A 27287-nucleotide genomic window follows, 5' to 3' on the forward strand; every position below is an offset into this window, starting at 1 on the left:
CAAGAATTTCCAGGAATTTAATGAAAAAAGTGCAAAGGGGGGGGGCTTAGCCCTACCTGATCTAAAATTCTATTATAAAGCATCAGTCATCAAAACTGTTTAGTATTGACTAAGAAATAGAGTGATGGACCAGTGGAATAGACTAGGTGCATTAGCAGTAAATGATTATAGTAATCTGCTGTTTGATAAATCCAAAGAGGCCAGCTATTGGGATTAAAAGTATCTCTTAGAGAAAAACTGCTGGAAAAATTGGAAGTTAGTATGGAAGAACCTTAGATTAGACCAACACCTCACACCCTTCAAATGGTTAGGGACTTAGACATGGAGAATATGACCAAAAACAAACTAGATGATTACTCCAATCAGAGCAATTAGAAAATCTTTTTAAAATAGAGTTCCAAATACTCTATTCCTATTATTGAGAAGACAAGCAATATATTATATATGTGAAATCATGCAAAACATATTTCTCTACTATGTCAAAACATGTCTTAAAAAGCAAGAAAATTAAAAAAGCAAAAAAGATACTTCAACATTGTTTTTAAGTTCTGAATTTGGACATTTATTAACATGAGAAATCTGGAATCATCTTAAATCATTTTCTTGAGCAAAGTTGCTAAGTCATTCACAGTAGATTGTGATGATTATTAAAATATTGCTTTTACTGTGTAGAAGGACCTCCTAGTTCAGCTTAGTTCACTTTGCTTCTATACATAAAGGTCTTCCCAGATTTTGCTAAAATCACTCCACTTCATTTCTCATAGCACAATAATATTCCGTCATAATCATATATAACAACTTCCTTAGCCATTTGATGACTATCCCTTCAATTTCCAGTTCTTTGCTGCCACAAAAAGATCCACTACAAATATTTTTGTACATGTACTCCTTTTCCTTTGATCTATTTAGGATACAAACTTAGTAGTGGTATTGCTGTGTTAAAGACTGTGCACAGTTTTATAAGTTTCAAACAGTTTTTAAAGTTTCAAACTGTTCTCCAAAATGGTTGCACCAGCTCTGAATTTTTCCAAATTCCCTCCAAAATGTGTCATTTTCCTTTTCTCTCATGTTTGGCAATCTGTTTTACTTTGTATTTCTCTAAACAATATTGATATAGGAGTAACTAGTTGGCACACTGGATACAGCACCTGTCCTGGAGTCAGGAGGACCCGAGTTCAAATTTCGACTCAGACACTTAAATTCCCTGTGTGACCCGGGGCAAGTCACTTAATCTTGATTGCCTCGCATCCAGGGCCATCTGGCAATTGGGCAAAGAGGGCTATGGAGAAGAAGTGAGACTGGTTACTTGGCATTCCTCTCCCAAATCTAAATCATGTACTTGTCATGGCATCTTCTCCCTGATGTTACGGTCTTCTTCAAAAATGAAGGACAAACATTAACTCCATTACCTTGCAACCAAACCCCAAAAACCCACAAAAACAATAGTGACATACAATACTTTTTTATTATAATTGATAGCTTGGATTTCTCCATAAACATCATTGAAATTTTATTCAGGTCTTAATAAGATGACATGGGTAATGAAAAATGGCATTATGACAATTAGATGAAAAGGCATTATGACCTTAAAAAAGGCCAGTTTAACCTGAACTAAAATGATTTCCTTTCCTTTAACATTCAGAGAATTGAGCAAAAATATAGTGCATCAACCTATGCCAAAGAGTACTGTTGATGCTTTGTTTAAATTAAGGTGATTCCAAATTTTTAGAGCCCACAGTGGCTACCCAAATGAATATGAACAAAAGTAGCACCAGCAACACCAGAAGTACAGCTCAGATTATGATATATTCTTCAAGCACCATCAACAATTACTGGTAGAACATTAGGCTAAGGATCATCTTATATACAAAAAGTCATCTTTAAGCATCTTGCATACCATATGCCCAAGAATTAAAGTTAATACTAAGGCTCTCTCAATACCACCATCTACTTCTGGCTATGCCAGCATAACCTTTTTCCTCCCTAAAGGCTGATTAAGGATAATACTAAATCTTTGCCCCTTTAGAGACCTCTGTAGAGGAGAGGGGTATACTATATGATATAGACTCTTTGAATTTCATCTAGAGACTCAGAATGACAGCCTAATCAGCTTGGGGATCTTCCCACATGCTTTACATTCATGAAGAATCACTCTAGTATGAAGTTTTTTTTCCAGTTGATATTTTGTTTTTCCAATTACATGCTGAGAAACTTTTTCAAGATTCATGCACAAGCATATGCATATTTATAAGTTACAAAATTTCCTTCCACCATCTTTTCCCTCTCCCAATGGCAAACAATCTAGTTAACATTTTACATATAAATTTGTATTTAACATATTTACAAATTAATCATTTTTCTGTATGAGGAATTAGGTCTAAGGGAAAAGAAAGAAAACCAGGAAATAGTAAAGAAAAACAGAATTTTTTAAAAAATTACTTTATTATTTTAAGGCAATGGGGTTAATTATTAAGTGTCTATGGCTAGATTTGAACTCAGGTCCTCCTAACTCCAGGACCAGTACTCTATCCACTACACCACCTAGCTTCCCCAAGAGAAATTTTTAAAAATGTGAATGTTGGTTCATTCAGAATCTGCAGGTTTTTCTTCATTTTGTATTGTTTATTCTTCTTCTCATTGGGGATAACATTGTCCATAGCTAGTCTGCAAGAGGTCCAAACTGACTCCTGAGAAGAGCTGCATCCATCAGGGTTGATCATCTAACAATGCGGTTAATATCTATATTGTTCTCTTGGTTTTCTGCTCCCTACTCTCAGCATCAGTTCCTGTAATTTGTTCCATGCTTCTCTAGAGTCTGGCCACTCATTCTTTTAGAACAATGATATTCTATAACATTCATATGCCATAAATAGTTCATCCATTTCTCAATGGATAGGCATCTAATTCTTTGGCACTACAAAAGCTGCTATGAATATTTTGGAACATGTGGGACATTTCCTGTTGGGGGCGGGGGGAAGAGGCTTGGCGGTCGCTTAGCGGGGGAAACATAATCACCTTATAAGGGAATGTTACAGAACTCGGCCCCTCATTGAGTAAGAGTTCATGGGAGGGAGGACAGAGGGGATAAAAGTGTCTGCTGAGAGGTTGGGCGGGAGCGGGATGTGATCACAGAAGAATAAAGACTCATTATCCACCTCAGGCGCTCTGTCTGGTTCTTCCCCCATCAAAGAGTGGGGGCCGGAGGTACCCCGAAGACTCATCATGCGTTGGACTGGTGAGTAAGAGGACGGACTAGCATAAAGAAGCCGGCGTTGTAAATAAAAACCCGGCAAGTGGCACCCGGAACAGGGACCTAATTTTGCTAGGGAACGTCTGAATCCGCTGGTCGGATTCTCCAGACAGCCTCGGTCGTTTCCGACCGGGAGGAAGGAGAGGGTGTTTACTCTCAGATATTGCCTGAAGGACATACCCCTATTGTGTTGACTATGCTTCCTTTCTCTTCCCTTTCTCCTTCTGCTCTAATCACGCTCCTTGCCGTGCTGGCCTGTCTGATTGTGCCCTGCTGCCTCCTTCTCTTTTGCCGAACAGGAACTTTCCAGTTCTGCCACCTGTTAGGATTGCAGCCTCGGCTAGTAGACAGCATGGGGGGCCGGAATAGTATTCCCGCCTTTCAGCCGGAGGAGAAAGGGGTCGTTGCAGCGCAGCTTTATAAACTCTGCGCTAAGCATGGCCGTAAATTACCTATCAAGACGTGCCGTGCTTTTGTTGAGAATATCTGGAACATCTGCCCTTGGGTGCAACATAGTGGGATCCAACCAGGTAAATGGAAGGTGGTAGGGCAGCAGATGGCCTCCTATGATGACACCTGCCCGGGAAAACTGACCCCTGAGGATTTTACAGTGTATAAGATAGTGGATGCAGCCCTGCATCCCCAGAAGGTGACTTTGGCACGAACAATCAGCACTCAGGTGGGTAGCTCGTTGGCGGGATCGGATTCAGAGAGCTCAGAGGAAGAGGGAAGGCCACCCCCTCCCCTGTATCCATGGGAGGAACTTAGAAGAAACAATGGGGGAACAAGGGGCCCCCAGGGAGAAGAAAATGCCGCATGCCCCTCCTTACCGAGACAGAAAGAAAAGGGGGAGGGCGATGAATGTGGCACACTTAGAGATTCAGGGCCGGAAGTTTCCGAGCACGGGAAGGGAGGGGTGCAAACAGTCCTCAGGGGTGGCAGGAAGAGGAGCGTGAGTAGGTGGGACCAGGAGGCTGCTGACGAGGAGGGAGGGGTCCGCGCTGATTGGACAGCTGCCGCGCCCCAGACTTGGCGGCCCAGCCAGGAAACAGAGGCAAAAAATCCCCCGTGTTCCTTGTCCGCCCTTCAGAGATCCCCTCAAGGGCTCCGCCCATCCGGCCTACTTGCCGCGAGTGCCTCCATAGCAATAGAGAAAGGGGAGGAGGTGGACTGGGATGACTGGGGCCTCTACCCGGTATTTACGGACCCCCTTACCGGAGCCCGAGACTACCGCCCTGTCCCTTTTAAGATGCTTAAGGAACTTAAGGAGGCCGTGACTAAATACGGCCCAAGCTCCCCTTATGTAAAAAGACTGATGCAAAACCTCTTTGCTACGCACCCTTGGACCCCTGCTGACTTTGACGAAATTGCAGCCGCGTGCCTAGATGCCTCCTTATATTTAGCTTTTAAGGCTCAGGCCCGCAGAGAGGCCTCTAAGCTGGCAAAATCCCGGGGTTATACTCCCCTGGATTTAGCCATTGACCTCCTGTGTGGAACTGGAGCCTATAATGACCCTGCTGTTCAGGCCCAGTATGGCCAGTTTGAGCTAGAGACTGTTAAAGAAACACATGTTGCAGCTTGGGATAAGATTGGAGCCATGAAAGGGGGGAGAGCCACACAGAAGTTGGTTGGGCTGAAGCAGAGAGCAGATCAGACACCCCTCTCATTTGTGAACGAGGTTAAAGAGACCTTGATTAATGCCCAACCCTACGGGGTGAGAGGAATTTCTTCCTTTTTCAGGCCTTCTGATCGTCGTAGGGATCCTTGGAGGTGCTCCATCTGAAGGAAATCCGACATGGGGAATACTCCGAGTTATTCCCTCTCCCCTTCTGGTAGCACGGAACTCCCCGATCTACCCTCGCCTGCTAGTGACCAATACATCGATGGGGCTCCCTTCTGCATATATGGACCCCGCTGAAGCACCGGTCCAGAACTCCTTCTGCTGGGACCTGAACAGCTCCCTATGTTTCGACATCGGGGAAGAAAATCGGTCCTGGAACTTCAACTCCACAGGGCAGAACGATTTTAACTATAGCACTGCCCCGACTGACCCCTGCGTCGGCCTTTTCCCGCAGACGACTGTCAGCCCAGCAGGGACAAAAAAGGGGACCCAGCTCCGAGGCCTTCTGGGTTGGCGACCCCCTGGTGAATCAAACTCAACGGGACTTCACGATTCCTCGGTGGGGCCCCTCATGTGTGGCCACAGGGGAAGACATCGAGGATCCCATACCATGGAGGGATTGCCAGATGGCGGGAGGATACCCCCTTGAGGGTGAACAAGGACGCTGATTCTGGGAATCACCCTACTTCTTGTCTGTTTCTGCCGCCTAGCTAGGCGACAGAGGGGCTATATGCTTCTTACTCAGAAAGCCTTCATGGCCATGGAGACGGGGGAGGATCCCCAAGTCTGGCTAGCCGCCATGCATGACATGTGACACCTAGGGGTAAGACGAGGTAAACCCCAAGACGGGCAACCTCTCCTAACCCAGCCACCTAAGACAGGCCCTGAGGGTGTCGGGCGCCTAGGACGGGCAAGGTCCTGGGTTGAAGGAGATGACCTAAGACAGGGTTCCTCGCCCCCGGCTATCAGAGGCCAGTAGAAATGACACCGCTTAAGGCTAACCTCAGCACCGCTTAAGGTCACACCAAGTGATAACCTTGTAAAACAGAAAGGGGGAGATGTTGGGGGCGGGGGGAAGAGGCTTGGCGGTCGCTTAGCGGGGGAAACATAATCCCCTTATAAGGGAATGTTACAGAACTCGGCCCCTCATTGAGTAAGAGTTCATGGGAGGGAGGACAGAGGGGATAAAAGTGTCTGCTGAGAGGTTGGGCGGGAGCGGGGATGTGATCACAGAAGAATAAAGACTCATTATCCACCTCAGGCGCTCTGTCTGGTTCTTCCCCCATCAAAGAGTGGGGGCCGGAGGTACCCCGAAGACTCATCACGCGTTGGACTGGTGAGTAAGAGGACGGACTAGCATAAAGAAGCCGGCATTGTAAATAAAAACCCGGTAATTTCCCATTTTTTTATTTCTTTAGATATAAGCCTATTTGTATTTCTGGGTTAAAGGGCATGACCAGTTTTATTGTTCTTTGGGCACAGTTACATATTGCTCTTCAGAATGGTTGGATCAGTTCACACCTCCACCAACAGTGTCTCTCACATCCTCTCCAACAGTGATTGTTTTCCCTTTTGGTCACCTTAACCAATCTGACATGAGGCAACACCTCATAGTTATTTTAGTTTGCATTCCTCTAATCAGTAATCATATGAGAAAATGCTATGTGTATGTATATATGTATGTATGTGTGTATATATGTATATATATATATATATATATATATATATATATATATATATATATTTAGAGAGAGAGAGCGCTTTAATTTCTTCATTTGGAGACTGCCTGTTCATATCTTTTGATCATTTATCAATTGGAGAATACCCTGAAATCTTATGAATTTGATTCAATTCTTGAGACCTTTACCTAGGTGTGAAAATTGTTTCCCAGCTTTCTGTTTTCCTTCTAATCTTGCTAGCATTGGTTTTATTAGTGCAAAATTTTTTTTATTTTAATGTAGTTAAAATCATCCATTTTGCAATTAATCTGACAGATAGAGTATCTCTTGATCTATTAATTGCCCTCTACGTCTTTGGTCCTTTAAGCAGGGTCTGAAATTGTTCTCAAAAATGGTTGAACCAGTTCTGAATTGTATCCTATTTTACCATATGCCCTCCAGTATGTGTCATTTTCCTTCACTGAGATGTTCCCGAATCTGAGGTGTTTCTTGAAACTTCATTTGCATAGTCTAAATAGTGGTGATTTGGAGTACTTTTTCATCCTTATTGAGAGTTTTGATTTCTTCATTGAAAATTGTTTATATTCCTTAACTATAAAGGAAATCTTACTTAGGTTTTCCTGTGTGTCATTAATTAGATGACAAGGCAACTTGTGACTTATCACATATGACAATTAGATGACAAGACATATGACCTTAGGAAGGTTATAGTCCATCCTGATATTTTCTGGACTAAAATGTTTTTCTTTTCTTTAACATTCACAACATTGGACAGAAATCATACTTTATCAATCTCCACCACAGGCTCTTGTGATGCTTTGTTTTAAATAAGATGATTCCAAATTGTTAGGATACATAGTTGGATAACCAAACAAATATGAGCAGAAGCAGCAGCAGCAGGAACACAGCTCAGATTATGATATATTCCTCAAGCACCATCAACAGTTACTGGTAGAACATTAGGCTCAGGATCATTTGCATACTATATGCCCAGGAATTAAAGTTAATACTAAGGCTCTCCCAATATCACCATCCATCCAGTAACCTCCGGCTCAATCAGCATAATCTCTTTGTCCCAAAAGACAGACAGGAAGATAAGACCAAATCTTTGCACCTTTAGAGGCCTCTGTAGAGGAAGATGGATATCTTGTCCTATGAAACCTAAATATAAACTCTTTGAACCTCAACTGGAGACTCAGAAACTAGGTAGCTCAGGGATCTTTCCACATGCCTTATATTCATGAAGAATTTATTATAGGATGAATTCTTCAATGGACATAATATAGTGTCCTTAACAGTAAAGACTTCTTAAACTCAAAAAGGTTTCTCTCCAGAATACATTTTTTGATGTTAAGCAAATTGTGTCTTTAGACTAAATGTCTTCCCATATTCATTGCATTCATAAGGTCTCTCTTCAATATGGATATCTCTTGTCAAGTAAAATCTACATTTAGGGGGCGGCTAGGTGGCATAGTGGATAAAGCACCAGCCCTGGAGTCAGGAGTACCTGGGTTCAAATCCAGTCTCACTTAATAATTACCTAGCCATGTGGCCTTGGGCAAGCCACTTAACCCTGTTTGCCTTGCAAAAACCTAAAAAAAAATCTACATTTAGGCAGAAGACTTTTCCTTGCACACTACATAAGGTATGAATTATTTGACTTTGAGGAAGATATGACTGGTGATAAAAGGTCTTTCCCCAAGTTTCACATATGAGCTCTCTGATGCACAGTAAGATGTGGCTTCTTCCTGAAGGCCTTCTCACCTTCATTACTTATATTAGATTTTTCTCCAGCAAGAATTTTTATGTTTAATAAGATCTGAGTTGTAATGGAAAGCCTTCCTACACTCCTTGTATTCTCACTCTGAAGGTCTTTCCACGTTCATTATATTCATAAGGTTTCTCTCTACTATGAATCTCTGATGCCCAGGAAGATACTTCTTCCTCCTGAAGGCTTTTCTGCATACAGTATCTTCATAAGATTTCTCTCCAGTATGAATTCTTTGATTTTAAATAAGTTCTGAGTTGTATGGGAAAGTCTTCCCATGCTCCTTATGTTACATTATGAATTTTCTGATGCACTGTTACTTATATTTTACTCTTGAAGTCCTTTCCACATTCACTACATTCATAAGGTTTCTCTGGTGAATTCTCTGATGTCGAGTAAGATATTCTTTCCTCCCAAAGGTTTTTCCACATTCATTACATTGATAAGGTTTCTCTCTAGTGTGAATTCTTTGATGTCGAGTAAGTTCTGAGTTGTAAGGGAAAGCCTTCCCACACTCGTTACATTCAAAACGTATGCCTCCAATGTGAATTTTCTGATGCACAGTAAGTTGTGTCTTAATCCTGAAGGCCTTCCTACAAATAGTACATTCATAAGGTTTCTCTCCAGTATGAATACTTTGATGTCGAATAAGTTCTGAGTTATATGGGAAAGTCCTCCCACACTCCTTACATTCATAAAGCATCTCTCCAGTATGAATTCTCAGGTGAACAGAAAGTAGTTTCTTACTCCTGAAGGACTCTGTACATTTATTACATTCATAAGGTTTCTCTCCAGTATGAATTCTCTGATGTACAATAAATGCTGAGTTGTAGAGGAAACCCTTCCCACACTCCTTACATTCATAACGAATATTTCCGGTATGAATTCTCTGATGCTCTGCATGATGTCCCTTCCTCCTGAAGGCCTTCCCACATTCATTACATTTATAAGGTTTCTCTCCTGTATGGATTCTTTGATGTTGAACAAGTTCTGAGTTGTAAAAAAAAAAGCCTTTCCACACTCCTTACATTCATAAAGAATATTACCAGTGTGAATTCTCCAATGCACTGTAAGTTGTGTCTTACTCCTGAAGGCCTTCCCACATTCACTACATTCATAAGGATTATCTCCAGTATGAATTCTCTGATGTTCAATATGATGTCCCTTCCTCCTGAAGGTCTTTCCACAATCGCTACATTTATAGGGTTTCTCTCCAGTGTGGATTCTAACATGTGCTGTAAGTTGTGTCTTACTCCTAAAGGTCTTTCCACAATCACTACATTCATAAGGTTTCTCTCCAGTATGAATTCTCTGATGCTCAGTATGTTGACCCTTCATCCTGAAAGCCTTCCCACATTCACTACATTCATAAGGTTTCTCTCCAGTATGAATTCTTTGATGCACTGTAAGATGTGTCTTATACCTGAAAGCCTTTCCACATTCACTACAATCAAAAGGTTTCTCTCCAGTATGAATTCTTTGATGCACTGTAAGATGTGTCTTATACCTGAAAGCCTTTCCACATTCACTACAATCAAAAGGTTTCTCTCCAGTATGAATTCTTTGATGGTGAACAAGTTCTGAGTTATAGAGAAAAGTCTTCCCACACTCCTTACATTCATAAAGAATATCCCTAGTATGAATTCTCTGATGCATAATAAATTTTGTCTTAATCCTGAATGCCTTCCCACATTCAGTACATTTATATGGATTATCTCCAGTGTGAATTATCTGATGTCGAGTAAGATTTGCCTTCATACTGAAAGCCTTCCCACATACACTACATTTATAAGGTTTCTCTCCAGTATGAATTCTTTGATGTCGAATAAGTGTCAAGTTCCAGTGGAAGACCTTCCCACACTCCTTACATTCATAAAGAAACTCTCCAGGATGAATTCTCTGGCATACAGTAAACTGTTCCTTGCCTCTGAAGTCTTTCCCATATTCACTACATTCAAGGGGTTTATCTCCTGCAAATTCTCTGTTCTCTGAAAGGAAAAATAAAGAACGAATTAACTCCATCTTTTTTTTTTTACTTTTCACAAGTTTCTTAGCTGCTCAATGGCTTTAGAGCTATTGTCTTGCCTTCCCATTTAAGAAGGCTAGTCTCACTGGTCTTTTAATAAGGATTAATTTAGATTATGTGAACATATGATGATTCAAAGGCAAAAAGTGTAAATGAATTGACTTGGGATGAAATTATCAGGGGAGATGAATGACCCCTTATTCTATTGAAGTAGAGTGTTCCATTTGAAAGGAAGAAGTCTACTGAGAAAAAACAGATCGCTGAGAACTTACAAATATTTCTATACCATATGAGTGTGAAAATAGGAAGGGAAAAGACTGAACAGAAAGAGAATAGACAAGTGATTAGTTTAGAATGAGTAGAAATATAAAGAATGAGGAAAACATGACAATTGTTGCCATAAATTTCCTTCAAAAATCCAAAATACCTTTTGTAAGGAATTAAAATTTTAAAAACTAAGACAAAATTTTTCACAAGAGAAAGTGTTAATAACCTGAAATATCATTCAAACTCCGGAAATCAAAGAAAGTAAAATGAAAACAGCTTGGAGGTATCACCAAACAGCCATAAGCTCAGGACTGATGCTTTAAAGCAATAAATTTTGATATTTATGTTGAAATGGGAACTTATTAAAACTACTGCTATCATTTTTCTGAGATGTAACATAGCAATTTCAGTTATGGCTAGGAAACTTCATATTTCTTAACTTAATGGTCCTAATTACTAGGTCTATATCCTCAAAATGTTATTAAAACAAAGAACTCTCTCTAAAACTTTCACAATAGCATTTTAAGAAACAGTAAAACACTGAAAACCCTTGGGTCCAATGACAGGGTTATGGCTAAACAAATCCTTTCATATGAATATATTATTGTATCTTTATAAATATAATTTCAAAGAATGAATAAAAATATATATAACTTGATAGGAGAAAAGGTAATTACATTAGTAATAAATATTTTTAAAAGTAACAGTATCAAAGCAATATAATCGTAAAAACAAAAAACAAAAGAGCACATCAGTTAATGTCATTAGTAATGTGCTTATTTTAAAAGGGAGAATGAATTTATGCAAGTGGGGCAGGAGAATGTCTGTTTAACATAAGATTATTTTTGATGAACAGAACTCATTGCCCTTACTCAGAGAAGAACTCTCTTTGAGAGTAGAGGTACAATTCAATAAAGAATTACATTAAAAAATGGTAATTTCTTGATTTGAAAAAAATTAAGTTTTAAAATCTTAGCTCTTCCCTGAGAAGCTTTGATAAGAACAACTGGTTCAACATATTACAAATGTTTTGATCTATAATGACCAACAGATCATTATATTGCAATTAACCACATGTTTAGTTTTTATGTAGTCACTTGGACAACTGTTTCTTTGAATACATGCCCCTGGCATCCAAGATGCTCCCTTTCTTTCCAACTGGTAGATCACATTTGGTTTGGAAACTGTAAATCCTGTTAATTCAAAATGAAAAAAAGCTAGGGAGTCATCTCAGAGTTCTATAATAAGAAAGATAGATAAATACTCCTTCTAAATCTTACTGGAAGGGTAGGGGAATTACCTAAAGGCATCTTATACCAACAAGGGCACTCTATTAATTGATTTTGTTGAGAAAGTTTTTTCCAATCATGGGGGACTCAATGTACAAGTTACAGGGAATTTTTTTGTTGTTGTTTTAGGTGGGAGGGGAGGAGAAATTACATGCATTAAAACACACCTATAAAACTTTTAAAAGTACGTTAACAAGAATGTTCTAAGTTGTAGTTCTATCAACAGTATACAAATACTAAAAAGACCTCAGGAACAGCATAAAAATGCTGAAGAATATTCTATATAATGAGAGAATGGATTACTGAGTAGGACTTAGGGAAAAATAGTTCTGAATCAGTCTTCTTAGACAAAGTGAATAATATGCATGATAAAATCTGCACTGAGATTAAAAAGAAAATTTTAGAATTGAAGCAACAGAGGGGAAGACATTTTCAAGGACAACAACAAATCAAGAAAGCAAGTCATACTAAGCAAAGACCTTTCTCCTAGAAACAGGTAGTCCACATAATCTATCTCTTTTCTACAAAAAGAATGAGAATATTTTCCTTTTATATGCCAAAGACTAATTTTTAAAATCTTAAAAGTTCTCATATACTCCGAAGTGGTAGCTGTTCTTACCCAAAGAGATTAAATTCCAATAGTTCTCCAGCATCACCTCCCTGTACAACTTTTTCTGAGATGGGTTCAATTGTACCCACTCCTCCTGGGTGAATTCCTGAAACACCAAAAACATTTGTTCTTACTCAGGTATAGCTCTGTTATGAAATTGAATTAGAAACTGCTTGCCAGTAGGGTGAGGGAAGAAGGTATTAAGACAGTAAGTAATAGAATTATGGCAATTGAGTAAAGCCCACCGACTCCATTTTGTGACTCAATTCTGAAGGTAACTCAATTTTTTTTCCTATTTCAATTATAGGTTTAGTTCAACTTCTGACTTGTGAAAAAACTTTATTCAGTTATGGAAATGAGGAGAAAATCCTACTGCATTGTTTGAATGTAGCCCTGTGTGGCCGAGAAATGAAACCACCTCTGCTATTTAGAGACCCCTACCTAAGCACTTAAGTTATGCTGCTCAGAAATTCAATCAGATCCAAAAAAAAATTGATGAGTTTTCTCAGAATTGTATATCTCAAGCAACCCATAAGTCTTTACTGAAAACTGGCCCCATACTGAACAATTAATTATTGATTAGGGAAAAAGGAAAGGAACTTATATATTCTAAAATGTGCATAGCAGTTGTATTAGAACAGAATTAGAAATTGCAGAGATGTCCATCAATTGAGGAATGACTAAAGAAACTGTGGAATATGATTGGTCTATTTTTGCTTCTATTTTTTTCTAGACTGGGATTCCTACACTTTATTTTTTGAAACTTCAGGTGAAGCATAATACCCTTGTGTTCTAGCCCCTCTTTAATTTGTGTCTCTCTGCCCTATGTGTATTTGTTAATAACATTTATGATTCTGGTTTTTGATTTATTCTACTAAGTGCTTCTAGTTTATGGGAGAGCTCATCCCATTCACATTGTTATGATTACTACGAGAGTTCATCCCATTCACTAGGATTACTACTTGTGTAATTCCCTCCATCTTTTATTTGTTCCAGTTTGTCCTCTCTCCTTTCACTCTTTCCCTGCTCTCCAGTGTTCTTCCTATATCTTCCATCTCCTCTAACTGCCCTCCTTTCTGTCAGTACCTACCCTGCCTTTCCTTAAGCTCCTCCTCTACTTGTCAGATAAGAGATTTCTATATACAAATGCTTGTTTATATTATTAACATTTTGAGTCATTATTGATGAGAAAAAGGTTCAAGCAATGTCCATTTCCCATCCTCAATATTCCTATTTTAGTAGTGCCTCTTAAACATGCCCCTTCACATGAAATAACTTACTCGACTCTACTTCCCCTTCCTTCTGCACCCAAATTACTTACTCCTCTATTTTTAGTCCTTTAATTTTTTTGTCATTCCACCAAATTCATCATTATACCTCTCTTGATCCCTCTCCCTATGCATATTTCTTCCAGCTGTACTATTCATGATAAGAATTTTTAAGAATTACAATATTTTGGGGGGACAGCTAGGTGGCAAAATAGATAAGAGCACTGGCCCTGGAGTCAGGAGGAGCTGAGTTCAAATTAGGCACTGGGAACCTAGCTGTGTGACCTTGGGCAAGTTACTCTAACCCCACTGTTTTAAATAAATTTTTTTTTAAAAAAATTGCAAATATTTTCTTCCCTTTTAGGGTTGTAACAGTTTAGCTCTATTGAATCCCTCATGTATTTTTCCCCTTTATTATCCATTTATGCTTCTCTTATATCTTTATATTGGTCTTAAATTTTTGGTTTGTTCTAGTCTTCTTATGAAAGCTTGAAATCCTTTTATTTCATTGAATGATCATTTTTTTCCCCTTGATGTATGTATTATGCTTAATTTTGGGGGGGGAACTGATCTTTCGTCCTAGTTGTAGTTCCTTTTTCTTCCAGAATATCATGTTTTAACCTCTCATTCTTTAATGTTACAGCTGCCAAATTCTGTGTAATCTTGATTGTGACTTCCTGATATTTGAAATATTTCTTTCTGTAATATTTTTTCTTTGACTCAGTCTGAAATTTGGCTATAATGTTCTTTGGAGTTTTCCTTTAGGGATCTCTTGAGTTTATTGGTGGATTCTTCCAATGCCTAATTTGCCCTCTAGTTGTAGGAAATCAGGACAATTTTCCTTGATGATTTCTAGAAAGATGCTATCCAGGTCTACCTTTTGATTATGGCTTTCCAGGAAGTCCATCAATTTTGAAATTCTCTCTACTGAATCTTCTCCAGGATAGTTATTTTTTCTATGAGATAGTTTATAGTTTCTTCCATTTTTTCATTGTTTTGAATATTTGTAATTGATTCTTGATATCTCATAGAGTCATTAGCTTACACCTGCCCATTTCCTAAATTTTACAATGTTGTTTTCCTCAATTGGTTTTTGTACATTCTTTCCCATTTGGCCAATTGTAGTGATGTTGGAATGGTAGTTTAGTTTGAGAAAGGACCTCAGTATCTTCTCTTGCCTGGTAATCTTCAAAATCTTTCTAAGACAATTTAAATGGAAACAATTCAGTTTCCTGACACAGCACTGGTAGACTGCCCAGGTTTCACAGACATACAGCACTGAGGTCAGCACAACAGTTCTGTAGACCTTCAATTTCATAGTCAGTCTAATACCTCTACTCTCCCATGCTTTCTTTCAGGACCTCCCAAATACTGAGCTAGCTCTGGCAATGTTTCAACTCATTGTCGATGTGTACCTCCTTGGAAAGGACATTCCAAGGTAAGTGAACTTGTCCACAGTACTCAAAACTTCTCCATTTGCTGCAATGGATGGGGTGGTTCTGGTTGATGAAGTACCTCTGTTTTCTTAATGTTAATTGTGAGAAAAAAATTAGCACAAGCAGCAAAGAATCAATTCATACTTGGTGCATCTCAGCTTCAGAAGCTGCATTAAGTACATCCAATGGTATAGCATCCAAATTCTTAAAAAAGTTGAAGGAGCTACAGGAAGAAATAGACAGCAAAACTCTACTAGTGGGAGACCTCAACCTCCCACTTTCAGATTTAGATAAATCTAACTATAAAATAAACAAGAAGAAAGTTAAGGAAGTAAACAGATTGTTAGAAAACCTGGACATGATAGATATATGGAGGAAACTGAATGGGGATAGAAAGGAATATACTTTCTTTTCTGCAGTACATGGCACCTTACACAAAAACAGACTAGGTACTAGGGCATAAAAACCTAATAATAAATGGCAGAAAGGCAGAAATAGTGAATACATCTTTCTCAGAACACATTGTAATAAAAATCATATGCAATACTGGGCCGGAAAGATATAGACCCAAAACTAACTGGAAACTGAATAACCTCATTTTAAAGAACTGAGTGGACCAAACAACAAATTATAGAAAGAATTAATAATTTTATCCTTATCCTAGATAATGACAATAATGAAACAATATACCAAAACCTACGTGATATACTCAGGGTGGCTGTCAGGGAACATATTATATCTTTAAATGCTTATATGAATTAATTAGAGAAGGAAGAAATCAATGAACTAAATATGCAACTAAATAAATGAGAGAAAGAACGAAATAAAAAACCCCAGTTAAATAACAAATTAGAAGTTCTAAATGTTAAGGGAGAAATTAAAACCAAAGGCTGGTTTTTATGAAAAAAAAAAACAATAAAATTGTTAAACTTCTGGTTAATTTGATTAAAAAAAAAGAAGAAAACCAAATTGCTAGTATAAATGAAAAAGGTGATATCAACACCAATGAGGAGGAAATTAATGTAATAATTCGGAATTATTTTGCCCAACTTTATGCCAATAAATTTGATAATCTAAATGAAATAGATGAATATTTACAAAAATGTAAGTTGCCCAGGTTAAAATGGGGAGGAAATTAAATTCCTAAATAACTCTATCTTGAAAAAAGAAATTCAACAAGCCCTTATTGAACTCCCTAAGAAAAAATTTCCAGGGCCAGATGGATTCACAAATGAATTCTATCAAATTTAAGGAACTGGTTCCAATTCCATATAAAGGCTTTGGAAAAACAGGTGAAGACGGAACTCTGCCTAACTCTTTCTATGACACCAATACAATGCTGATACCTAAACCAGGAAGAGTTAAAACAGAGAAAGAAAATTATAGACCTATCTCCCTGATGAATATAGATGCAAAATTCTTAAATAAAATTTTAGCAAAACAACTACAACAAGTAATCACTAGGATAATACACTATGACCAAATAGGATTTTTCCCAGGAATGCAAGGTTGGTTCAATATTAGGTAAACTATCAGTAAAATCAATTATATCAATAGCAAACCTATCAGAAATCATATGATTATATCAATAGATGCTGAAAAAGCTTTTCACAAAGTACAGCATCCATTCCTACTAAAAACAGTAGGGAACATAGGAATAAATGGATTGTTCCTTAGAATAATAAATAGTATCTCTCTGAAACCATCAACAAACATTACATGCAATGGGGATAGGCTAGAGGCATTTCCAATAAGATCAGGGGTGAAACAAGTATGCCCACTATCACCACTACTGTTCAATATCATTTCAGAAGTGTTAGCTTACACAATAAGGGAAGAAAAAGAAATCGAAGGAATTAGAATAGGGAAGGAAGAGACAAAACTCTCACTCTTTGCAAAAGACATGATGGTATACCTAGAGAATGCCAAAAAATCATCTAAAAAAAATACCAGAAATAATTAGCAGCTTTAGTAAAGTCACAGGATATAAAATAAACTCTCATAAATCCTCAACATTTCCATATATGACTAGCAAGATGCAGCAGAAAGAGCTAGAAAGAGAAATCTCATTCAAAGTAACTTCAGACAATATAAAATACCTGAGGAGTCTACCAGTGAAGACAGACTCGGAAACTTTTTGAAAACAATTACAAAACACTCTCACAAATAAAATCTGACTTAAATAACTAGACAAATATCAACTGCTTATGGATAGGTCAAGCTAATCTAATAAAAATGACAATTTGCCCAAAATTAAACTACTTCTTTAGTGCCCTACCAATCAAAATTCCAAAAAATTACTTTAATATTAGAAAAAATTGCAAGTAAATGCATATGAAGAAATAAAAAGTCGAGAACCTCCAGAAATTTAATGAAAGAAAATGCAAAAGGGGGCTTAGCCCTACCTAATCTAAAATTATACTATAAAGCATCAGTCATCAAAACTGTCTGGCATTGGCTAAGAAATAGAGTGGTGGACCAGTGGAATAGACTAGGTGCAACAGCAGGAAATGATTATAGTAATCTGCTGTTTGACAGACCCAAAGAGGCCAGCTATTGGGATAAAAACTCTCTCTTCAATAAAAACTGCTGGAAAAATTGGAAGTTTGTATGGAAGAAACTTAGATTAGACGAACACCTCACACCCTATACCAAGATAAAATCAAAATGGATACAGGATCTAAACATAAAAAAAATATATTATAAGCAAACTAGAAGATCAAGAAATAGGTTTACCTGTCAGATCTATAGAAAGGAAAGTAATTTATGACCAAGGAAATGGAGAACATCATTAAAAACAAACTAGATAATTTTGGTTACGTTAAATTAAAAGGGTTTCCACAGACAAAATCACTGTAACCAAGATCAAAAGAAATGTAGTAAATTGGTTAACAATTTTTACGACTGGTGTTTCTGACAAAGGACTCATCTCTACATTATACAGAGAACTGAGTCAAATTTAAAAAAAAAAGACATGCCATTCCCCAATTGACAAATGGTCAAAGGATATGCAAAGGCAATTTACAGATGAGGAAATCAAAGCAATCCATAGCCATATGAAAAATTGCTCTAAACCACTAATTATAGGGGTGGCTAGGTGGTGCAGTGGATAGAGCACTGGCCCTGGAGTCAGGAGTACCTGAGTTCAAATCTGGCCTTAGACACTTTATAATTATCTAACTGTGTGGCCTTGGGCACACAGTTTTGCCTTGCAAAAAAAAAAAAACCTAAATCACTAATTATTAGAGAAATGCAAATTAAAACATCTCTGAGGTACCGTACCTCACCTCTTAGACTGGCCAATATGACCAGAAAGAATAATGATCAATGTTGGAAGGGATGTGGGAACTCTGGGACACTATAATATACTGTTGGTGGGGCTGTGAACTCATCCAATTTTTATGGTGAGCAATTTGGAATTATGCCCTAAAGGCAACAAAAATGCGCATACCCTTTGATCCAGCAATACCACTACTGGGTCTATGCTCTGAAAGAGAAGATTAAAAATAGTAAAAAAACATCACTTGTACAAAAATATTCATAGCAGCCCTATTTGTGGTGGTAAAGAATGGGAAATTGAGTGAATGTCCATCAATTGGGGAATGGCTTAGTAAACTGTGGTATATGTATGTCATAGAACACTATTGTTCTCATAGAAACCAGGAGGGATGGGAATTCAGGGAAACCTAGAAAGATTTGCATGAACTGATGCTTAGTGAGATGAGCAGAACCAGAAGAACAATGTACACCCTAACAGCAACAGGGGAGTGATGATCAAACTTAATGGACTTGCTCATACCAAAAGGGCAACAATCAGGCACAATTTTGGGATATCTACAATAAAGAATACCATCTGTATCCTGAGAAAGAATTGTGGAGTTTGAACAAAGACCAAAGACGTTCTATGTACTTTTAATTCAATTTTTTTAAAAAATGTCTCATTTTTAATTCTGTTATATCTCACACTATAAATTTCTTCCTTAAGAATATGATTTCCCTCTCATCACACTCAACTTACATCAATACATACTATGGGAATGATGTAAAGACTAACAGCTGCCTTCTGTGGGGGTGGGGGAAGGGAAGCAAGAATGGGGCAAAAATTGTAAAACTGAAAATAAAACCTTTCTAAAATTAAAAAAAATACTAACACATAGAAATAAATTCTAGAGTGGCACAGTCAACAAAAAAGTCAAAGACCTGGGAGTAAGAAGTGGCCTGTGGCCACACCTGTCATCTTTGGGCACTGGAGGTGGTGCCAGCAATCAAGCAAGAAGCAGCATTATCCAGAACAATAAGGGGACTGGGGATCCCTTGGCAATTCTATTGTGCATTTCAGAATTCCTGATGGCAGTTGCAAGGTAGAGATGGAACCTTGTGGAACAAGAAACCAAGAAAACAAGAAACCATCCTGGTCCAGGATGGAAAGATAGCAAAGGCTCTCATTTGTGTTCATAGTTCCAGGGAAGAGATAGTGCTAGTGCTTACATTACCAAAGTGTCTCAATAGAATGTAATAAAGGCTTATAAAATACGGTGCAGAGCTCTGGGCTTGATTAGGATATCAGCAGATTTAATTTCTTTGAAGAGAAACAGTTTAAAAAAAGTGCAGGAGGATGATCTAGCTGTATCAGATCTGAAATTATATCACAAAGCAATAATCATCCCAACAATATGGTACTGGGCTAAGAAATAGAGAGGCAGATCAGTAGAACAGATTAAATACACAATATACAGAAGTAAATAAGCACAGTAAACTAGTATTTGATAAACCCAAAGATCCAAGCTTTGGGGGCAAAGATCTTACTATTTGAGAAAAATTTCTAGGAAAATTACAAAGTATCTTACCAAAATTAGACATATTTCAACAACTAATTCTACATAACAAGATAAGGCCATAATTTAGACCTAAATGATGCCATCAGAAGCAAAGTTTGGAACCATGGAAAAATTTACCTGTCAGACCTGTGGATAAAGGATGAATTTATAACCAAAGAAGAGAGAGGATCAGATAAAGGAAAGTGAATAGTTTTGATTCCATTAAATATAAGGTTTTGCAAAAACTACATCAGTCCAGCCAAAATTAGAAGGCAAGCAGGAAAATGGAAAAGAGTTTTTATACAATGAGACCATAAAAAGCCCCATTTTTCAAATATGGAGAGAACTATATCAAATTTATAAAAATGAGTCATTCTCCATTTGGAAAATAAGTCAAAGAATATAAATAAGCATTTTTCAGAAGAAATCAAAGCTAACAAGAGTCATTTCAAAATGCTCTAAATCACTAATAATTATAGAAATGTAAATTAAAATAATTCAGCAAAGCCACTTTACAACTACAAGATTGGCTAAAATGATCAAAAAAGGGTAAATGTGGAAAGGATATACAGAAAAACAGAGAAACTAATGCACTTTTGGTAGAGTTGTGAATTGATTCAACTATTCTAGAGAGCTGTTTGAAACTATACATAATAAGGGATCACAGAAACATAGATTAAAAAGTAATTGGAGATTAAACAAGCCAATCTTTTTGAATGTGTGGCTTAACAAATTATAGAAATGATTTCATTAAAGGGAATAACAATAACAAGATAACATACCAAAACTTATGGGATGCAGCAAAAGTAGTGATCAAAGTAAAATTTATAAATCCAAATGCATATAGCAATAAAATAGAGAAGCAAAACAATAAATTGGATACCAATATCCAAAACAATTAAAGATGAAAATAATAAAATTGGGTGTAAAAAAGTTTTTGAATTAGTAAATAACACTAATGGATATTATGGAAAAAAGATAAGCAATTGGTTAATTTTATTATAAAATGAGAGAAAATCAAATCACTTCACTTGAATCAAAAATGAAAAGAGTGATTACATCACCAACAACAATGAAATTAAAACATTTATAAGAAACTATTTTTATCCAACTGTATGCCAATAAACTTAACAATTAAAGTGAAATGGGTTATTTACAAAAATATAATAGTGTGAACCTAAAACTTTAAGAAATTTTTAAAAACGGTGTTAAAATAAAATGTCAGAAAATATAGGATAGACATTTCAAAGTTTTATTCTCGAAGATCTTACCTCTAACTTACAGGTAGAGACCATTCTGAAGTAATGAGCATACTCTGAAGTGGTAAAGAGTTGGATTTTATACAGAAACAGAAAAAAGGGAAAAAAAATCATTAAACTTCTTAGTGACCCAACCCTAGAGGCTGTACAATATCTCTGCCCAAAACTGCTCCTCAAAGATTATCATCTTTGTACAATAATTATCTGAAATTTTTGTTGCCTAGACCTGGCAGGGTAGTCTCCCAGTGTCCTGCTTTTGTCTTTCTAAGTTTGTAATTAACACAGGAAGAGTTGTCACAATTTCTAGTTAGAGAAACAAAATGACCAATATGAAACCTGAGCAGCTTCTAAAGAAAATTAATTTTTTCCATGATATAGTATGAATAGATTATTATAGCTTGACATTAGAAAACAGAATACCTAAATAGACCTATTTTAGAAACAGAAATTGAATAAGGCAAAAGAAAAAAACACCAGAACCAGATAATCTTACACATAAATTCTATCAAATATTTATACATTAATTCCAAAACAAATTATTTGAAATTTGAAAAGGAATCCTAACAAATTTCTTTTATAAAACAAATATGATACTGTTATATAAACCAATGAAGAAATCAAAAGAAAATCTAGTCATGTAAAAAATGCTCTAAAATCACTGATTAGAAAAATGAAACTTAAAACAATCTAGAGATGCCATTTTGGGGTAGCTAGGTGGTGCAGTGGATAGAGCACTGGCCTTGGAGTCAGGAGTACCTGAGTTCAAATCTGGCTCCAGACACTTAACAATTACCTAGCTGTGTGGCCTTGGGGGCAAGCCAGTTAACCCCACTGCCTAGCAAAAAAAAAAAGCGTAAAAAAAGATAGCATTTGACTTCTAACATTGATTTAAATGATTAAAAAATAAAGTTACACAAATTGGAAGGAATGTGGAAAAATTGGGAAGCTAATTCATTTTCCGTGCAATTGGTTCAACCATTTTAGAGAACAATCTGGAATTATGACCAAAGAGTTATTAAATTACCTATTACCTTTGACCAGTAATACCAATAACTAGGTCTATTTCCAAAGATGGTTAGGGATAAAGATCAAGAACCTATATGTTGTAAAATATTTATAGCAACACTCTTTGTATTGGAAAATAACAGGAAATTGCTGATATATCCATCAATGGAAGAATGGCTAAATAAGTTGTGATATAAGACTGTGATGAGATATTCTTCAGTATAAGAAGTGACGAGCTAAATGATCTTAGAAATATATAGAATAAATTGCAAAAAATAATAGAGTGAAATAAGCATAATCAAGAAAATGACATGCAGTAACAACAATATTGTCTTAAGAAAGACTTGAATGAATATTTTATTATAAATATCCAAATTAACTAAAAAGGGCATATGAACATACCATCTATGTTCAGAGAAAGAACTGATAAATACAAATGTATATATAGAATAAAATTTTCATATACACATCTGTGTATACACACCCCTATTTGTGTTTATTGGTGGTCATGAGGGAAAGATGAAAAAAGAAATTTAGATGATAACATTATTATAAATTTAAAAGGAATAGTAAGTTATACATAATAGATTTGCAGTTTCAAGTTTTTATTATACTGTGTTATGGAAATGCTTGTTTTGTGATAAGGGACATAATAAGGGGAAGTATGGGCTCAGTAGCATCAATATTGTAACAATGACCAGCTGTGAAAGATTTAGCTGCTCTAATTAATCATTTCTCCGATCCATGAAAATTCCAAATGACTCGTAATAAAACACTGAGAAAGAACTGACGAACTTTGAATGCAGATTAAAGCATATTCTTTTTCATTTCTTCTTGTAAGTTGTTTTTGGATCATGGCTAATATGGACATGTTATGCATAATGCCTTCTCCATGGGTGGGGGAAGGACTAGAGGGAGAAGAAGAATGTGGAAGTCAAACTGAAAGAACAAACAAATCCCCAATGAACATAAGGTCACTGATCTGAGAAGAGAGGGTAGAAGAGCTCTAAGGCGTCCTTCAGCCTCTGACGTGGCTCTGGCGTCCGCCACTTCTAGAGGGCAGTTGGTGAAGAGACGCGCGCCCCACTCACCCGTCCGGACGCGGCTGCGGGCCCCGAAGCCATCCCGTCCTCGGGGCGCCCCTCCTGGGGGCAGAGGGGGGAGAAGCGTTACAAGGAGACAGAGAGCGGGGGCTCCGCTGGAGGCGCCCCCGGGGCACAGAGGCCTCCGCCGCCGCGGCTCGCTCCGGGGAGACGGAGCAGGACCCGGGGGCCCCTCCCTACGGGGCGGGGCGGGGGAGGCCGGACGGGACACGCGGCCCCGAGAAGGGGAATCCGACTCGACTCCGGCCGGCTCAGGCCGCGTCCGCCCGGACCCGGGTGCGGGCCGCCCCGAGACCCCCGGGAGCGCCCCCGGCCCGGCCCGGCTCGTGCCCCCGGCGCACGCTGCTCCCACTGCAGCCCCCGCGGCCCGCGCCCGGCTGAGTGCCATCCTCCCCGGTCACAAGCGGACTCACGAGGCGCCAGGAGTAGCGGGCAGCACTGAGAGGGGCAGAGACAGAGAAAGCCGGAAATGTCTCCGGGTGACGGGGCGCCTACTGCGCCTGCCCTTACGTGGCCTCCTGGGAATCGTAGTTTAAAAGCTGAGGCACCTTCTGCGCATGCCTGTCAGCCTCTCTCTGGCCTGGCACGTGGCCCTGCCTCCCTGCCTGCCCCGCCCCCTCCGCTGCCCTCTTTGCCACTTGCTCTTCCCAGCCCGCTGGCCCCCGGGGCGTCCCGAGTGCTGGGGTCTCAGACCCGGAGGGGCCCTCGGGCTCCTCCAAACCTTAAGCATCCCCGCAGCCGGTCAGCAGCAGTCAGCACGCGCTAGTCCAGGGCCGGACTACGTGCCGGACTTCCGGAAGGAAACCAGGGGATACCAGGCGGGGTCAGGGCGCATGCGCACATCCGGGGAGTTGGCGCAGGCTAGACCAGGCCGCGGGAGCGAGGCAGGAGGGAGAGGCGGAGGCACCGAAGCCGCGCGGGGGGAAATCAGGCGGGCGAGAAGGGCCCCATTTGGATCCATGCGGTCCCGGGACTAACCTCTGAGAGGCCGACGCGACGTCACCCCGGCGACCTCCGGAGCACGTGACGGTCCCTGGCCAATGAGCGATGCGCTGACCCGCTCCCTCTCCGCGGGCCCCAGGCAGACCCGGCAGCCGGCGCCATTGCTATCCCACAGTCCCCCGCGGTCGCCCGGGGCCTGGGCTGCGTGAGGGCAGTAAGGCCGTGGCGCCGGCCACCAGAACCGGGAGGGGCAGCGCTTACCGGCCACAGGGAGCCGGCGGACACAGCGCAGGCCTCCGCACCCAGACCCCCGCAGCGGCCGCAGCAGGCCTGCCGCCGAGGAGGCGAGGCCCCGGGGGATACATGCCCTGCACCAGCTTCCCCCTCCGATAGGCCTCTGCAAGCCCAAAGCACGCGGCGCTGTCACTGTCACTAGCAGCTGCTCTGTACTCCCGTAACGTTGAAAGAATTGTCTGGGGGGGATTGTTGCGCCTTGCCAGGGATTCGTGCAAACTCACAAATAACAGGACATACAAAAATGTCCACGTTTCCAAAAAAACGACACAGAACCAAATTAGGAAATTATAGGTTCAGTCCTGTCCTGTTCTTGATCCTATATGAGGTTTTCTTGGCAAAAATAATTACCATGATGAGAGAGAAGATCAAAACAAACTTAGAAGATACCAAAGTCAAAACTTACATCTAAAAAAAACATCAAATAAAAAGATAAATTAACCTCAGGCCATGGTAGAGCTCTAAAAGGAATTTTTTCTTTTTAGGTTTTTGCAAGGCAATTGGGGTTAAGTGGCTTGCCCAAGGCCACACAGCTAGGTAATTATTAAGTGTCTGAGACCAGATTTGAACCCAGGTACTCCTGACTCCAGGGCCGGTGCTTTACCCACTGCACCACCTAGCCATGCCTCTAAAATGATTTTAAAAATCAACTAAGTGAGGCAGAGGGGAAAATTGAGAAGAAAGTTAAAAAAAAAATCAAAATTCTTGGTAAAGGAGAAAAAAAAGTTCTAAGAAAAATAACACCCTAAAAAACAAAATAGGTGAAATCATAAAAAGAGACACAAAAATACAATGAAGAGATGAATGTGTTGAACAGAAATGATCACATGGAAAAGAATATACAGAAATTCATTATAGAGTATAATTCCCTTTGTATTTTTTGGTTTTTACATTAATATTTTTAGAACAAAATAAGCATTTCCATAAGAGTATAGTAAAAAAGGTGCTTATACATTAAACCATAAATCTACTAAGCACATCTTTCTTTTAAATATACAACAAAAGTATCATGTAAATTCCTTTTTTCCTTTTTTTTCTATCTCCCTTGCCTTAGAATGGGTTACCATTTGGCAAAAATAGGGATATGGGTATATATGAGTGTGTCTATGTGCATGTCTGCGTGTATATTTGTATGTATGTAAATTTTTTTATAATACTTCTATTTATCAGTTCTTTCTCTGAAGTCCTTACAAAGCAATAATTCCTTGAAAGTTAGATTTGAGCAAGTGTAAGCTAATTTATGAGACATCAAGAAACAAAACAAAATCAATAGAAAGGACAAATAAAAGAAAAATGTGAAATAATTCATTGGGAAAAGAACTAAACTGAAAAATAAATCCAGGAGAGATAATTTAAGAATCACTGGACTACTTGAAAGCATAATCAGAAAAGGAACCTGGACATCATCTTTCAAGGAATTTTCAAGGAATACTACCCTGATATTATAGAATCTAAGAGGAAAACAGAAATGCAAGAAACCACCAATCACTTTCTGAAAGAAAACGCAAAATGGAACCTCCAGGGTATATTTTAATCAAATTCCACGGCTCCCAGGGCAAGGAGAAAATGCTGCAATCAATCAAAAAGTTACAGTTCAAATATGGCAACACAATCAGGGTAATACAAGATTTAGCAACTCCTACATGAAAAGATCAGAAAATTTGGAATATGACTTTCCAGAGGGCAAAAGAGCTAGGATAAAAACCAAGAATCACCAATCCAGCAAAACTAAATATAATCCTTCAAGGGGGGAAAAATGGCTTTTCAATGAGATAGAGTACTTTCAAGCATTCCTGATTACAAGACCAGAACTGAATAGAAAATTTTACTGTCAAATATCAATTGAGAGATGCATAAAAAAGGAAACAGAAAAGAAATAATATGGGATTCATTGGAGTTACACTGCTTACATTCCTACATGTAATTCTAAGTACTTTCTCATTTAGAGTAGTTAAAAGGAATATGTATAGACATAGGTGTGAGCAGAATATTTTCAGATGATTATCTAAAAAAAGAGTGAAAAGCGGAAAGGAAGGTTTAGAATGACGTAGATTATCTGTCATAAAAGAGGCCTTAAAGAGATTTTACAGTGGAGGAGGAAATGGGGAGAGGGAGAGGAACATGTGAACCTTACTTTCTTCAGAATTGGCTCAAAGAGGGAATAATATATGAGCTCAGCTGGATGAATAATCCATTTTACCATACAGAAAAGTAGGAAAGGAAGGAGATAAGAAGTTGAGCTGATAGAAGGGAGGGGAGATTGAAGGAAGTAAAAGTCAGAAGCAAAACACTTTTCAAAATAGTGAAAGGACAGAATGGGGGGGGGGAATAAGATGGAGGGAAATATATTGTAAACATTACTGTAAACTATGTTTTTCTGATAAATGCCTCATTTCTCAAATATATAGGGAACTGAGGCAGATTTATAGAAATAAGATTGATCAATTATCAAAGGATATGAACAGGCAGTTTTCAGATGAAGTAATCAAAGCTAGCTATACTCAAATGAAAAAATGCTCAAAATCACTACTACTAATTAGAAAAATGCAAATTAAAACAAATCTGAGCTACCAACCCACCCCTTTTATATTGGTTAACAAGATGGGGAAAAAAGAAAAATGTATGACCAGACGTGGAAAAATTAAGACCCTGC

At 38.6% G+C, this 27287-nt stretch overlaps 1 pseudogene; it reads right to left on the reverse strand.

Moving 5' to 3' along the window:
- Positions 1 to 5667: 5667 nt before the first annotated feature.
- Positions 5668 to 24205, reverse strand: LOC141495685 (uncharacterized; annotated as a pseudogene).
- Between the last annotated feature and the right edge of the window lie 3082 nt (positions 24206 to 27287).

This window comes from Macrotis lagotis, chromosome 1 (genome assembly GCF_037893015.1).
Source record: "Macrotis lagotis isolate mMagLag1 chromosome 1, bilby.v1.9.chrom.fasta, whole genome shotgun sequence".
Taxonomy (NCBI): Eukaryota; Metazoa; Chordata; class Mammalia; order Peramelemorphia; family Peramelidae; genus Macrotis; species Macrotis lagotis.